Source organism: Hemicordylus capensis, chromosome 4 (genome assembly GCF_027244095.1).
Source record: "Hemicordylus capensis ecotype Gifberg chromosome 4, rHemCap1.1.pri, whole genome shotgun sequence".
Lineage (NCBI taxonomy): Eukaryota > Metazoa > Chordata > Lepidosauria > Squamata > Cordylidae > Hemicordylus > Hemicordylus capensis.
In genome coordinates, this window is record NC_069660.1 from 296,434,700 (window position 1) to 296,450,402 (window position 15,703).

At 45.1% G+C, this 15,703-nt stretch overlaps 1 long non-coding RNA gene across 1 annotated transcript in view; it reads left to right on the forward strand.

The window, feature by feature from the left end:
• The first annotated feature begins 7,698 nt into the window (after positions 1 to 7,698).
• Positions 7,699 to 15,703, forward strand: part of LOC128325212 (uncharacterized) — a 32,659-nt gene continuing 24,654 nt past the window's right edge. Inside the window, exon 1 of the long non-coding RNA XR_008307306.1 lies at positions 7,699 to 7,784. This is a non-coding gene — a long non-coding RNA (uncharacterized LOC128325212). The remainder of the gene's footprint in view (positions 7,785 to 15,703) is intronic.

Genomic DNA, 15,703 nt, shown 5'->3' on the forward strand with positions numbered 1-15,703 from the left:
AATTTATATGTTCTGAAAAATGTAGCCCTTTTAAAATAATATGAGCTGAAGACTTATCTGGATTACTACCTCCAGGATAGTGATAATAATGAATCCTCTGTTCATCAGTGAATGTGAAATCTGACAAAGAAATGACCTCTAAATAAGGAAATGTTAATGTTAATATAGGTGGAGATATCAGAGCCTTCATTTCAGTTCTTTTTTTGTTAAGCATAAGGAGAGTTTTGTGCCTCTGACACTAAGTTCTGTTTAAACCGGAGTACATAGATTAGTGGCTCACATTCAGCACAATACAATGGGAGTGGCTCTGAACTTCCTGTGCCACTGCAGGTATCTAAAACACCAGCACTTGGACGCTTTCCAGCCTAGCTGCTCATCAGCAGCAAAATGCCTCCATTTGGGCAAGTTGCATTTGAAACGTAAACAGCAGGGGAAGCAGTCTTGCAGCAACTAACAACCCGTAAAAATAGCAACTTTCTCACACCGGATATATAATATCCTAACTCTATATTGCAGCAATTAAATTCAAAATGGCATCGGAAATGTGAATGGTACTCCGTTGTTTTGGCTTGTGGCTGTAACATTAAAGAACTTGAATGGTACTCTGCTGTCCATGTACGTACTGCGGTGTCACGACGCAGGAAGTGTTGAAGCAGACTTCCGAGATACATCCTGACCCCGTTGTAGGGTCTAGTCGGGAAAGTGCCCTGTGTTTGTTGCACAAACGTGCTCTTGTGCTAGAACTTAAAACTGCCCAATCATACTTGTGCAATGCTATGCCTATTGCACAATTTTGTAGTAGTGCAATAACTCATCACTGTCAGCACTGTTTTAGATGTCCACAGCAGTATGGGCAGTTCAGAACTACCCATGTTGCACTGTGCAGAATATCAGCCAGTGATTCCCTCAAAGTCTTGTGGGGGGAAGCCTAGAAATAAAATTGAAATATGCATTCTCCAGCTTCCAATACCTGATTTTATTGCTAGTTGAGTACCCTTGTTCCATTGCCATGAAAGTCTTGCTATCTTTGTACTTCAAAGTGGGATATATTATGAGCATATGTGCCAATTTTGCACTTGTAGTTGGAATTCATTAGATTAGGTCCCAAAGCCTCCAGTCCACTGGTAGCACACACTCAGAAGCTGATTCATCTAAACCAGGCCTGCACAACTCAAATGACCTGGCGGGCTGAAACCAACCGTGACTTGGTTCATGGGGGCCGAGGTTAATTCCTAGGGTGCTGATTATTAGAGTAACACTTAAGATCAATCAATCAACCAATCAACTGAATTAAAGTGAAATGAATTAAAAATGAATTAAAAATGAATTTAATCAATATTTAACTTTTGATGTTCTAGCAGGCCAAGATTGATTTAAATTAATATGAAATAAGTTGAATTAAAATTCATTCTAATAATATAAATATTATACAATCTGTACGAAATACATAATAAAATGCATTGTTCTTCCTTTCCACCTCTGCCAAATCATCACACAAAACATGGAACACTTTTATCATAATTTTGGAAAAGAAGGGAGAAGGGGAAAGAAAGATGGAAAGGATGCAGCAGGAGGCTTGGCCTGAGAGAGAGAGAGAGAATGGAGCAGTCTTGGAGAGAGAGAGAGAGAGAGAGAGAGAGAGAGAGAGAGAGAGAGAGAGAGAGAGAGAGAGAATGGAGCAGTCTTGGTGGGAGAGAGAGAGAGAGAGAGAGAGAGAGAGAGAGAGAGAATGAAGCAGTCTTGGTGGGAGGGAGAGAGAGAGAGAGAGAGAGAGAGAGAGAGAGAGAGAGGCAGTCTTGGTGGGAGAGAGAGAGAGAGAGACTTAAGAGACTTAACTGCGCAGGCGTGCCTCGCAGTTGGGAAGCAACACTGGGCCAAATAGCAGACCCGAGTGTCGCTCTGGTTTCTGCCGCTGTGCGCCACTGCTGCCGTGGGTGAGGGTAAGGAAGAACACCTGCACCCCCGCAGCCATCTCCTCGGCCATGCAGCAGCTAGAATTTTTTTTTGGGGGGGTGTTTTTTAAGCAGTAGGGGGAGGAAGAGGAAATAGCCCCGGGGCCCAGGAAAAATGGCCGCGCGGGCCTCATCCAGCCCCCGGGCCGCATGTTGTGCAGGCCTGATCTAAACTCTGAAGCCTTCTTCAGCATTATCCATTCTGGGGACAGCAATCAGGGGGTGGGTGGGTGGGTACTGAGACCATGATGGGTAGCCCCCCAAACATACACATACTGATGCATGTAAAAGTGCTGCATGTAAAGTGCTGGTCTGTAGAGTCAAGCATTGGACACACAAAGAGCCCTTTCTCACGATCTGTGAGAAGGGCTTGAAGGGGCAAAGGGAAGAAGCCTTGAAAAACTTACATGCCCCACAGACAATCCTCTTCTTGTTCCTGGGCGGCTGGATTGGCCGCTCAGACAATTGCTGGCTTCTGCCAGTACTTTGGAGGCTTGGGTGATGAGATGCATCACCCTGCCCCTTGTAACTTCCATAATGCACTGTGAAAGTGCACGGTGCTTTATAGGGGTCCCCCCTCCACTTCCTGAAGCAGCTGGGAGTCCCGCAGTCTGCCAGTCTACCAGCCTAGGGCTGGTAGATGATCAGTAAAATGGGATTAGGAAAGCGCTTGCTCTCCTAAGTCCTAACCACAAGAGGTGGTGACAGCCAACAACCTGGATGGCTTTAAGAGTGCTTTGGATAACTTCATGGAGGAGAAGTCTATCAAAGGCTACTAGTTGGAGGGCTATAGGCTACCTCTAGCCTCAAAGGCAGGATGCCTCTGAGTACCAGTTGCAGGGGAGTAACAGCAGGAGAGAGGGCATGCCCTCAACTCCTGCCTGTAGGCTTCTAGTGGTATCTATGGGCCACTGTGTGGAACAGGATGCTGGACTAGATGGGCCTTGGGCCTGATCCAGCAGGGCTGTTCTTATGTTCTTAACCCCTTTTAAGAGGGTGACTCCAGAGGCAGGTTTGCCGCTGAGGCACCACCAGGATCAGGCACGATCCTGGTGGTACAAACACATACACAGGCAAAACCAGGCGGGGCTTCCTTAGCCTGATTTTGCCTGCACATGTGAATAGCTTCAAAGAGTTTCTTTCCACATTCTAGAAGGCTAGCTACCAATAGGAGCTTCCCTTCAAGGGAAAACAGCATCTTCAGAGGAAGGAGGGTGATCCAAATTGGGACCACAGTGGGGGCAATAGGTTTAAGCTCCCCCCCCCCCACAACACTGTGGACCCAGCCCTGATTGCACTCCCCCCTCCACACTGCAGTTGCTATCAAAGTTACAAAGCACAGGCATTCAGGTCCAAACTGCAGGTGTAATGTAGCATATAGTTTGGCCCTGAAAAACAAAATCTATACACATTCACGATGATAATGATTCCTATATATATTTCCAAGAAATAAGCCCCATTGAGACTGGGACTGACTTCTTGGAAAGGTGCATAGAATTTCAGCCTTCAACTCTTCTATAGTGAAATTCTATATCCAGACTTATTTAGCATGTCGTCTGTGCATTTAATGTAGAAGCAAAGTGTGTGGGTGCGCTCACAGATATTAGCTGATAGTCTCTGGTTTTATAATATTGGAACTGTACCTTTTTTCCTCTTCATTACACTGACATGCCAATATAGTCTTGCTCTAATGCTTCTGATCCTAGTCAGCAAGCAATGGCACTCTAGAGGGCCATTTCTTATTTCCTCTGCATAGGTTTCCTGTTTCTAACCTTGTACACCTCTAAACGGATAAGAGAAGCAGGCCGGAGCCCTCTCTGCTAATAAGCAAGTCTCCGCACTGATGCTTGAAATGGAAATCAAAGAGCTCCTTGCTCTACACCTCCCTGATCAATACAATCCTGACTTATAATAGTAATCCCTTCAAGCTGTTTGAAAGAGCACTGCATATAGTGACTTGCTGCATGATTCCTGTATTAGCGGAATAGTCAACTTCATAACTTATTATTAAAAGGCCACAGGCTATCCATGTCATGATGGAGGATGATGCACAGATCTAGTTGCCCAAAATATACCGCAACTGGAGTGAATGTGTGGTAAGCAGGAAATCAACATAACTGCAGGTTCCCGTCAGCCATATTGCAGTATAGGTGGCCAATGGGTATCTGGGCAGCAGTTCCTGTCACCTTGCAAGAGAGAGAAAGATGTGGGGAAGCCTGAGAGTATTTGAAGGTGTGGGGATATAGATTTTTAAATTTGTGGACATTAGAAATTGAAGGCATGGGGATGGACCCAAAGCTCAGTGATGGGAAAATCCCAGGTTCAGTCCCTGGCACATCCAGGTTGGGTTGTGGTGTTTATGGTTAACCCATTCCTTGTTCCAGGCCAGCTCTTGAATAAGGCTTTAGTTACTTGTAGTCCAGTCCTGGAGTAGAGGCGGGGCTAACAAACAGCCAGCAGCAAGAGCACTGAAAAGCCATCTGCACTTGCCTCTCTGTACATAATATTTATTTCCTTAAACTATTAAGATTCCTGATTCCACTCTGGTGCTTTTCCACTCTTTTCCTTGGGTTCTACAGGGCTGGGGAAGAAATTGTGCTTAGAGAAACAGTATTCAGCTAGATGGACCAATGGTCTGACTCATTATCAGGCAGTGTCATAGCATGGGTCTCTCCATGGCGATTCTCTTGTTTACTTCTCCTTCTTACCCCCACCCCCAGGCAGGGCCTCAGAGTTTTTGAGGGGAGGGGGTTTGGTTCACCTGAGTCCTCCTCCTCTAGGCTCCTTGGGGTTACTGTGGCAGTCTCTCTCTGGAGGCCTCCACCACTCGCCCTCCAACTGCCCCTCATCACTGGCCAAGCCTGCCTTAAATCCCTCCTGATGCATCCCACGCCCCCACTAATTGGACCTCCACCCTGCCATATCAGGCTGCTCTTACCCTTATCTACCTCAGCTGTGCCTCTGTCTGCTGCTGCCTCCTTCCTCACTCGCCCCAGCCCTTCCCCAGACCCTCTAGCCCAGCTCCTTGGTCCCACAGCGTCTTGGTTGGCTGCTTGTCAGGCTGCTTTGCCTGGCTGTCCACCCCACCTGGGGTGTCTCTGGCCTCAGCCACCAAGGGAATGTTGGAGCCACTAAGGCCGGCATGCAGCTTCCTATGTTTCTTCCTAAAGTGTGGTGTAGTGGTTAGAGTGCTGGACTAGGACCGGGGAGACCCGAGTTCAAATCCCCATTCAGCCATGAGACTTGCTAGGTGACTCTGGGCCAGTCACTTCTCTCTCAGCCTAGCCTACTTCACAGGGTTGTTGTGATGAGAAACTCAAGTATGTAGTACACTGCTCTGGGCTCCTTGGAGGAAGAGTGGGATATAAAATGTAGATGATGATGATGATGATGATGAGAGAGAGGCAGGCTATCCTGATTACTTGGTACAGGATATAACTGGATTTCCTGTCTGTGGAGTTGGTAAACAAAGAGGGAGATTTCCATACCAAGGTCTTGCAGGTGATGGAGGGAAGCAAGTCTGTTGCCTCTTAGTGAAACCCTTTTTTTTCTCTTTCAAGGAACTACTAAGGCAAGAGAGCGTTTGAAATTCCCACATACATATTTTCAGCCACATTCTTGACCTATTCAAATATAAATTAGAAGGGCATAATTCACCCAAGCTTGCAGAGCAATCCTGTGCACACTTAAGCAAATCTGACAGAAATCAATGGTATTTACTTCTGGATAACCATGAATAGGCCTTGACTGCAATAATCTGCACTCTTACTTGGCTGCATTCTTGGCTGCTTAACATTGGCTGCATTCCCTTCAAAGTAGTGCATTGCATCGGACCAATAATCATATCAGAGTAATGCAAGCCTCATGGATGGAAGCAATGCAATTGGAAGCAATGCAATTATGGAAGCAATGCAAGCAATATGGTGGAAAACTGGAAAATTTCCACCATATCCAATCAGTTGAAAAAATTTATCTGATAAAAAGGTACAATTTGATAGGATACAATATTGTATTCTGTTCTCTCAAACTGCACCAGAGGGGAGTATGGGGTCATACCTATACTGAAGATTTGGTTTTCCTGCAGTCTCTTTTGTATGGCAAAATACAAAGTGCTAGTTATAATTTAGAAAGCCCTAAATGGCCTAGGCCTTGAGTATCTAAGAGAGCGTCTTCTTCACTACGAGCCCTACCGCCCATTGAGGTCATCTGAGGAGGTCTGTCTCCAGTTACGGCCAACTTGTTTGGTGGCTACACAGAGACCGGCCTTCTCAGTCGCTGCCCCGAGATTGTGGAATGTGCTCCCTGCTGACATACGATCCTCCCCATCTCTGGCAATTTTCAAAAAACACTTGAAAACCCATCTTTTTGCCCAAGCTTTCTCAGCTTCCTAATTTTTTTTAGGTTTTAATCTCTGCTTTATTTTTAAATTTTTAAATTGTTTTTAAGTTTTTTGTATATGTTTTTAATTTGTTTTATGCTATTGTTAACCACGCAGAGATGAAAGTTTGGGGCGGTGTACAAATTAGATAGATAGAAAGATTGAAAGATAGATAGATAGATAGATAGATAGATAGATAGATAGATAGATAGATAGATAGATAGCTGCCTTCTGGTCAGCTGCAGCAATGGTGTTTTAAAATGCTTTCACTGGGGATCACCCCACAGTATTCTAGGAAAGGAACCAATGTCACAACATTGTATCCTTTTATGGAGCATTTACTGAAAAAAAGGTCACTCCCTATAGTTACAGGAGATGACCCCCACCATGTGCCTCGAAAAGGACACAAGAAGGCAGCCGATTTGACCTTAGAACATGGAAGGAAGCCAGTTGTTTGATACAGGTAAGCCCCCTGCCAGATGAATTGAACTGATCCAATATATTTTGATGCATTCTAGCAACATTTATTTATTTAGATCTGTGTAAACCACTTTGGGAACTTTTGTTGAAAAGTGGTATATAAATATTCAATTTTTTTAAAAAACATGCATGATGAGGTAGTGACCAGTAGCAGATCAGAACCAATTCTGATACTGATAATTAGCTTTGTGCACAGCCCTAATGAATTCATTACAGTTTGAATTAGATTACAACAATGAACAAGAAATACCATAATGGAATTGTAGTGTGCTTATTGTTATAATTTATGTCAAGAATTAGTAAAGTAATACCATGGCAATCTACCATGTTTAATTTATCATGGGAATACTGTTGGTGTGATTTGTATCCTGTTGGTGTGATTCATATTCTGGAATTTCTTTGAATCTGTTTCTGCCCAGTTTTCTATCTGTTGTGTATGTTGTGAAGAGAAAGAAGATTAAATACAGCTGGGTGTACAATATGTCGAACAAACTTGGACACTGATTTACAAAGGCTGCAAAGAGCAGTTGTGGAAATATTATTCTCCCCCCCACACACACACTTCTTGTAGAGTTTAGAGAGAAGTGCAGGCCGTAACAATGATAGGGCAAGGGGAGACAGTTGTCTGGGGGCCCCACTGCCTGGAGGGGCACCCCAGGGGCACCTCATGTGACTCCCCATTGCCCCCTGCCCAGCCCCATAGCCTCTCAGCCACTTGCCCTCTTCGCCGTCTCTCCTGCTTGTTCTGCTGGCCGGCAATCGAGGCAGCAGACAAGCTGCCAAGAGCTCCTTTTCTCCCGCCTCTCAGCTGATCGGCGGGTGGGCGGGGCTTCCACGGAGGCCTCCGTGTAGGCCGCAGTGAAGCCTGAACTCGAGTAGGGCCCAAGCAAGCCAGGAAGGAGGAGGCAGCCAGAGTGTTCTCTGCAGCAGAAGACCCCTTGCTGCACTGCTTAACCCAGACCAACATTTGCCAGGTAGAGTGTGAACTCCTTTTTGTGGTTACCTTTCCCGCCCCCCCCCCCATATATAGGGATCTGCCTGCCATAGGGCTTGGATATGGGGGGGGGGAGGGACCGAGAAGTCTCTGAATATTTATTTTGAAACAGCTTGGAAAATTTGCTGACTTAAAAAAACTATCTAGAAAGTCCTATAAGTGGCTTGTTTAATGGCAGAAAATTGCAAAAACTTCTGGAACAGTATTTTATTAATTTTATTTATTCATTCATTCATTTATAAATGCACTTATGTTCAAGTTGTTTTGCAACCCAGAAGGTCTGAGTGAGAACTGTGAAGCATGTGTGGTGCTTTTATTTTATTTTTCTTGTGTGTGAACTGCTCCCCAATAACTTGCAGGGACTTCAGGGTAAATCTGGCCAACATGTGAATGCAGCACCTCCATTCCAGAGGAGATGTGTGTTAAAGGGCTTTAAAAGCCTCCTGTGAAAAACCTCCTGCAATCAAACTTGACTGAATTTGTTCAGAATTCTGAGAAAACAAACATAGGCTCACCCTGAATGGTTGAAAGTCTCCTTTGCTAATCTGCAGCGAGGGGCCCATTTTAATAATTCATCTTTCTAGTGTGTTCTAGGCATTAAAAGTAATACAAATATATAGTACTCAATGTATATCACTATATATTGTGATGTGTGTGTGTGTGTGTATTCAGTGAAATGTATTTGCAGGCAGCATACTTATTTTGGAATATCAGACTTAAATCCTTGGAGGCCTGGGGTGTGCGGAGGCCCTGGACTTTGGGGGGGGGGCCCATTTTAAAATCTTGTCTCTAGGCCCACTCCAACCTTGCTACGCCCCTGGAGAAGTGTATTCACAGTAGAGGTGAAATCAGATTTTTTTCACCTCCAGAAAGTGGTTCTCTGAATCAAGCTTGTCAGTTTCGCATCTGCTCTTAGGAACCATTTTGCAAGCAAATGGAAAGTAAAAAACACAAATTTGTAGGGTGAAACACACACAGAGATGTTCAGAAAGTCCATATATATCCAAAGTGCTCCACAGAGTTTCCATGGATTTCCTACTTCTTGGGATGGAACAGCAGAAAGCCCTGCAAACATAAAGGAGCACGTTCCACATTCCTCTAGGAAAAAACTATGGACTCCTAGGGACATCACACCAAACTGGAGGCAATCATGCCAGAGGTTCAGGTTTGTTGCTGTCTGAATATGGGAACCCATGGTTCCGAACGAAAAGTGACCCAAGGTTTCCAACACCAAACCTGAATCTAAACCCTTGGTTACACTTTAGTTCTATCACCAAAACCTTAGGTCAGAAAGTGTCACTGTGTCATCTGAAGGTTGGAGCTTACAGTTTCCATCTGAAACCAGATTTGAGGGTAGGAAGCTTCTCCCTCTCTCCTTCTCTGGTTGGCTGCTGCAGCTTTCCTTCATGCAAAGGAGGAAGCCTGCACAGCCCGTTCCTCCCCGTTTCAGTCTCCTAGACACCAGAGTGGGATCTTCTGGGATTGCAGCAGAGGGGTCGGGGGAACCCATTCCCATAATAGTTTGCTGCTATGTGCAAAGGGGAGCATACTGTTGTGAGAACGGGACCTGAGGTGGCCCATACAACCTATGTCACATTTAGTATTGGGGTATGCAATGTAAAGGGTATGTATAAAAGAAATGTAACTGCAGCTTTGCAGCTTCTGAGTGATTAAGCTGAGAAGGCACCTTAAGGCTGCAGAGCTGTCTGGTGTTTTGATAAGAGACATAGATTTGCTGATTGGGATTCTGCTCACACCTACCTACCGCCCCACCTACATAGGAACATAGAAGGTTGCCTTCTAGTGAGTCTGATGATTGATCCATCTAGCTCAGTATTGTCTAGACAGACTGGCACTGCTTCTCCAAGGTTATAGGCAGGAGTCTTTCCCAGCCCTATCTGGAGATGCCAGGAAAGAACTCGGAAACTTCTGCATGCAAACTTGAAGATGCTCTTTCCAGAGTGGCCCCATCCCCTAGGGGGAATATCTCTCAGTGTTCACATGTAGTATCCCATTCAAATGCAAAAGTAAGGGCAACTCCTGAGTGGGGGCATGGGTAGGTAAGTGCTTTCTAAACAAGTGGCTTGCCTCCCACCCCCCATTTCTGTTTCAGAAATCTATTATGTGGGACACAGCTTGCCCATCCATTAATGCACTTTCCCCCTTCTGTGCCCCTCTTAATTCCCCCCCCCCGATGTCGTCACTGGCCACAAGTGTCCAATGATCTCTCCTCCAAAGGAAGCCAAAATCTAGGTTGCACTGCCCCTGGGATTTCTCATTATTTGTGAAGTGAAGATTACATAGCAATATTGTGGCTATTGTATCCAGAAAACCTGGAGGTAGGTGAAAATATAATCTAGTATGGAGAAGCGTTCCCTCTTCTTGTTTGCTGGATATCAAAATTCACTGTGCTTTTAAATCAATGCTCCATTTTTCCCCCTATTGTTCTTAGTGCACCATCAGCCCCATTAGTGAACCCTTGGGCATGGATGATCTGATACACATTCTCAGTTTTCTTGCCTTACTCATCTTCTTGCCCCCATCCTTGCTTTTGCTCACAAAAAGGATTTTGGTACTGCTTCAAATTATTTATAGGGAGTCTCAGTTTCTTAGAACTGTCTTATTCCTTTCTATCTCTCTAGCTCAAGGGCTTCCCTGGGTCAAACTCACTCCAGAGAATATGATTCCCCTTGTTGAGATAGTGATAGCAGAGGAATTTCTCTCTCTCTCTCTCTCTCTCTCTCTCTCTCTCTCTCTCTCTCTGTCTTTCTTAGAAGAGAGTAACAACAAGCCAATTTTGAAAACAAAGTCCTTCCACTTTGCAAATACAGTATTAAAACATCACTCAGTGATACACTTGGAATTATTTTGTCATCCTTTTAAATACAAGAAAGGATCTTTCTCTTTTGAGTTGATGAACCAGAGCAGCATATGTTTAAGTTAAAAACTGCAATGTGCCTAGAAGTGTGGGGGACACTATTGTACTTCTTTTCTATGGGGGTAGAATGGGGTATGAAAGGCATTATAATTTCACAGAGTGTGCGGAAAATTATTTTTAAGATCTGCACTTGTTCTTTTGACTGGTTAATTAATTAATACTTTTATGTTGGGCTTTGACAGTCAACTGCATTTAACTTATTTTCCTTCTTTGGTTCCTCAATCCACTGGATGCAATTAAGTCAGCTCTGCATTAGGGGTGTGCATGGATAGTTTGGCACCAAACCAGTTCACTTCAAACTGGGCTGGTTCGTAGGTTCCTTCGTGGATGATGGAACCGAGCCACCGCCGAGCAGGCAGCTTGGTAAAGGAGGGAGGATTGTGTGTGCTTTATGAGATAGCTATGGGATGCATTCGGGGGGTCAAGCAGCAGAGCACTTGGCGGGTAAGTAGGCCCTTTAAGTACCTCTTTCTCCACCACCCCCGCCGTTCGTTCACAGGAGCCAGGGTCCCCCACCCCTTTACTCCTCCCCCCAATTCCCCTTTACAAGTATTAGCTGCTGAACTGCTGTAATTCATACCAGATTGGCACCCTTATCCACAATCAGATCATGGATAACTTCTGATTTATTTTGAACCGACCTGGAAGGTGAGCTTCTGTGGGTTGTTGGTGCTGTTTCCCAAGGTCAAAGAGCTGACGCAGCTGGAAGGGGAAACAGTTATTAAGTTTCTGATTTCCCTTCCCCTGTAATGGCTAGGGGTGTGCATGGAACCGCAGAACTGTGGTCCGGCACTGGGCTGGGGGGTTCCTTTAAGAGCGGGGGAGGGTTTACTTACCCCTCCCACCACTTTCCCCTAGGCAAAAGGCTTCAATAAGCCTGTAGCGTGCGCACACGTCACGCGCATGCTTCATGTCTCCGTGACGTGCACACGTGCGCACACACATGTCACGGAGACGTGATGCATGCGTGCGACATGCGTGCATGCTAAAGGCTTATTGAAGCCTTTTGCAGCGTAGCCGGCAGCAGCAGCAAAACATAAGAAGGGCGGCAGGGAGGTATCCTGCCGCCCCAATTATTAAAAGAACTATGGGCGCCGGAGGGGGAAAGTGGCGGGAGCGGTAAGTAAATCCTCCCCCACTCTTAAAGGAACCCCCCCCATCCCAATCACCCGAACCCCGAGCCACCCATGTCCGGACTGGTCCGGAGGCCTGTAGAATGGCCTCCAGAACGGTCCGGGCTCATCACTAGTAATGGCCTTCTGACTGGCCAATGCCCTTTCTTCTTCTTTTCCTCACTATCACTGGAATAGTTGCCCCACTGAGAACTCATACCCCCTGTCTCTCTATCCCCAGATAGTCCTAGAGATAAATCCTTCAGCCAACATAATACCAGCCACAAATCCTGTAAAAGAAATGTTAACTACCCCAGCCCTCAGTCCCACCACCAAATGCCCAGCACCCTATGGCGGCCAGCTTTGGCAGCTGCCATCAGCTGGACTTGGGCTACAGCTGCATTAAATAGTTCAGGAACCAAGGGCAGACATGGCAGCCAGCCCATCAAATTCTTCTGGTAAAATCTCAATTGATGTAGGGGTAATCAGCTGAAGTTCCTAAGATAACAAGGCTGACAACCAGGAACAGGAAGTGCAGCAAAACAATGAAAGCTGTAATCATTGTGCCTGAGAGCTCCTGGCAGGTAATCAGTAGCAAGATGAAAAGTCTACACAGAGCTTACCTCACTGTCTCCTGTCGATGTCACCCATCCAAGGAGAAGAGAGGAATGTGCGTTCCCTGGCTCTCAAGTAGGGATGTGCACAAATTGGTTCATGCACTCATGGGATGTGGGGGGGGGGCTTTAAGGGGCAGGGAGGGTGCTCTTACCTTCCCCACCACTATCCCCCCACCAGCACTCTCCCCCAAACCTATGATGCATGACTGCAGCATACCTCCCTGTAGCCCCAGTAAGCATCATACAGGAAGTGGCCGATGCACATATGTGCCATGCGCACATGCGTTGGCTACTTCCTCTATGATGCTTACTGGAGGTGCAGGGAGGTACACTGCAGCCCCACACCAACAGTTTTGGGCAGAGCACCAGTGAGGGGGAAGCAGCGGGGAAGAGAAGTGCACCCTCCCTACCCCTTAAAGGCCCTGCACACCTCTGAACTGGTATGAAATGCCGAATTGCCGAATGAACTGCCGAATTGACTGCCGAATTGGTTCGGCGCTCCAGAAAAGGAGCTCCGAACCTGCTCATACACATCCCTACTGTTAACATGTCCTGTAGGGCACACATTGTAAGGAGGTTGTTAGCTTTAAAGTTGTTTGCCTATCAGCTAGTGCTGTAGCCCTTAAGTTTGCTCACATTTGTGTACCTTTCTTCCTTTGAGTGCAGATACAAATTGAAACCTCTTTCTGAGTGTCTGTTTTCTTTTCTGAAACCTGGGATTCCCCCCCCCCCGCACTGAACTATGACTATATTTTATTGCACCTCACTTCTATAGAATAAGGGTGCAATTTGAAGTTCTGAAGAACAGGCAATAACTCACTCACTAACAAGTAATTGTGTACTACATGTATTGACTCATGAAAAAAGCACAGGTGGATTGTGAAAGGAAAGTGTGTCATGAAAAATGGCTTGAAACAATGGAAGAGTCAATACATATAATGACAGACTGAGTTAGATTACAAAGTGGATCATATTTTCTCCATTGTGAAGGACCATTTTGAAATATGCCCTGCAATCAGTCTTTGCTAAGGCAGAAAATGAAGAAATACAACAGTTAGGCTTCTCCACCAAATAGTTGGTTCACTGTGGCAGTTTAGTCACTAGACATTTTAAGTAGCTAATGACAATAACTAAAAAAAAATATTTTTCCTGGCCAGGAGGTTTCAGAAGATGGTTTGGGCTCTATCTCATTAGTAAAGGTATTGGAAGATTCTGTCCATCATCAATATTTTGTTGTTGCTGTGGTTATGAGGTAACATATTAATAGAACCACAAAGATTACTTAGAGATTTGGAAGCTCAGTTGGAATGTGTACCAAGAAGGAGGAAAGGTACTACCAAATTAAGGAGGATGCCAGCAAGGCAAACAAGTAGAGTTAGGGAAGATATAAAAGTGAAGACTTCCTTCAGAAAATCGAAGTCCTGCCCAAATGAAGAGAACAGGAAGGAACGTAAATTCTGGCAAAGAGACAATAATGGGTGCAAAAAGAGAGTCTGAGGAGTATATAGCTAGATGTGGCAAGGGGAATAACAATAATCTTTAAATATATCAGAAGCAGAAAACTTGCCAGGGAGGTGGTTATACCCTTAGATGATGAGAGCATGAAAGGGATTATTAAGGGGGTAGGGGATAAAGAGATTGCAGAGAAGCTGAATGGGTTCTTTGCATCTGTCTTCATGGCAGAGGATTCCAACCATATACCTGCTCTGGAACTGAGCTTGTCAGAGTTGGAGGCTGAAGAACAGGGCCAATTTGAGGTGATGAGAGTAGATGTTCTAAACTGTCTTGAAAAACTAAACATTAACAAATTGCCAATCCAGATGGCACCCACCTAAGAATTCTGAAGGAACTCAAACGTGAAATTGCTGCTCTCCTAGACAAAATATGTAATTTGGCTCGGAGTTAACGTAACTCCGATTTTCAAAAGGGGATCCAGGGGGGAATTCAGGAAATTACAGGCCAGTTAGCTTAACTCCTGTTCCAGGTAAATTGATGGAAAACTTTATGGATGTGCAAAAAACTGGAAAACCTGGTTTGATTTGGGTTGAACTGGACTTGAGCCGAACTGGGTCCGGTCCAGTTTTGTACACATCCAAACTGGGCCCAGTTCGGCTCAAATTCAAGCCCGGTTCGGAGGGTGGGGGTTTCAAGCCTGTATTGGTAAAGAGGAATCTGGTGGCAAATTTGAGGTTAAAATTTACTTTCCCCCCAACTCAGTTCTTTTTATTTAAGCCCTCTGGCCCCTTCCTTTACTGGTAAAGGGGAATCCTTACTAAATTCGGCTCCAATTCAGACTGAACCGGGCCCAATTCCACTCGACCTGAACCCTGTTGAACTAGTTTGCACATCCCTAAAAAGCATATTTAAGGACAAAATTGTTAAACATAAAGAACAGGCCTTGCTGAAGAAGAACGAGAATGGCAACAGGCCTGTGAATAAAGGTGATCCAGTTGACATAGTATTCTTGGACTTCCAAAAAGCTTTTGACAAAGTTTCCCACCAAAGGCTCTTGAATAAACTTAGCAGTCATGGGATAAGGGGACAGGTTCATGTGTGGATCTGTAACTGGATGAAGGAGAGGAAACAGAGGGTAGGAATCGATGGACAGTTTCCACTATGGAGGGAAGTAAGAAGTAGGATTCCCCAGGGATCTGCACTGAGACCAGTGCTCTTTAACTTGTTTGTAAATGATCTAGAAGTTGGGGTAAGCAGTGAACTGGCCAAATTTGCAGAAGACACTAAACTATTTAGGGTAGTGAAAACCAAAACAGATTGTGAGGAGCTCCAAAAGGATCTCTGCAAACTGGGTGTGTGAGTGACAAAATGGCAAATGCAGTTCAATATAAGCAAGTGTAAACTGAGACATAATAGGGCAAAAAACAAAAGCAAAACCCAACCCACCCAGCTTCACACACACACTTATGAGGTCTGAGCTGTCAGTGACTGACCTAGAGAGAGATCTTGGGGTCATGGTGGACAGCTCATTGAAAGAGTCAAATCAGTGCACAGCAGCTATGAAAAAGGCAAATTCCATGCTATGGGTCATTAGGAAGGGGATTGAAAATAAATATGCTAATATTATAATGCTCTTATACAATCTGTACTGTGGCCACATTTGGAGCACTGATTACAGTTCTGGTCACCAGATGTTAAGAAGGACATTGTAGAACTGTAAAAGGTACAGAAGAGGGCAACCAAGATGATCAGAGGCCCGGAACATCTTCCTTATTAG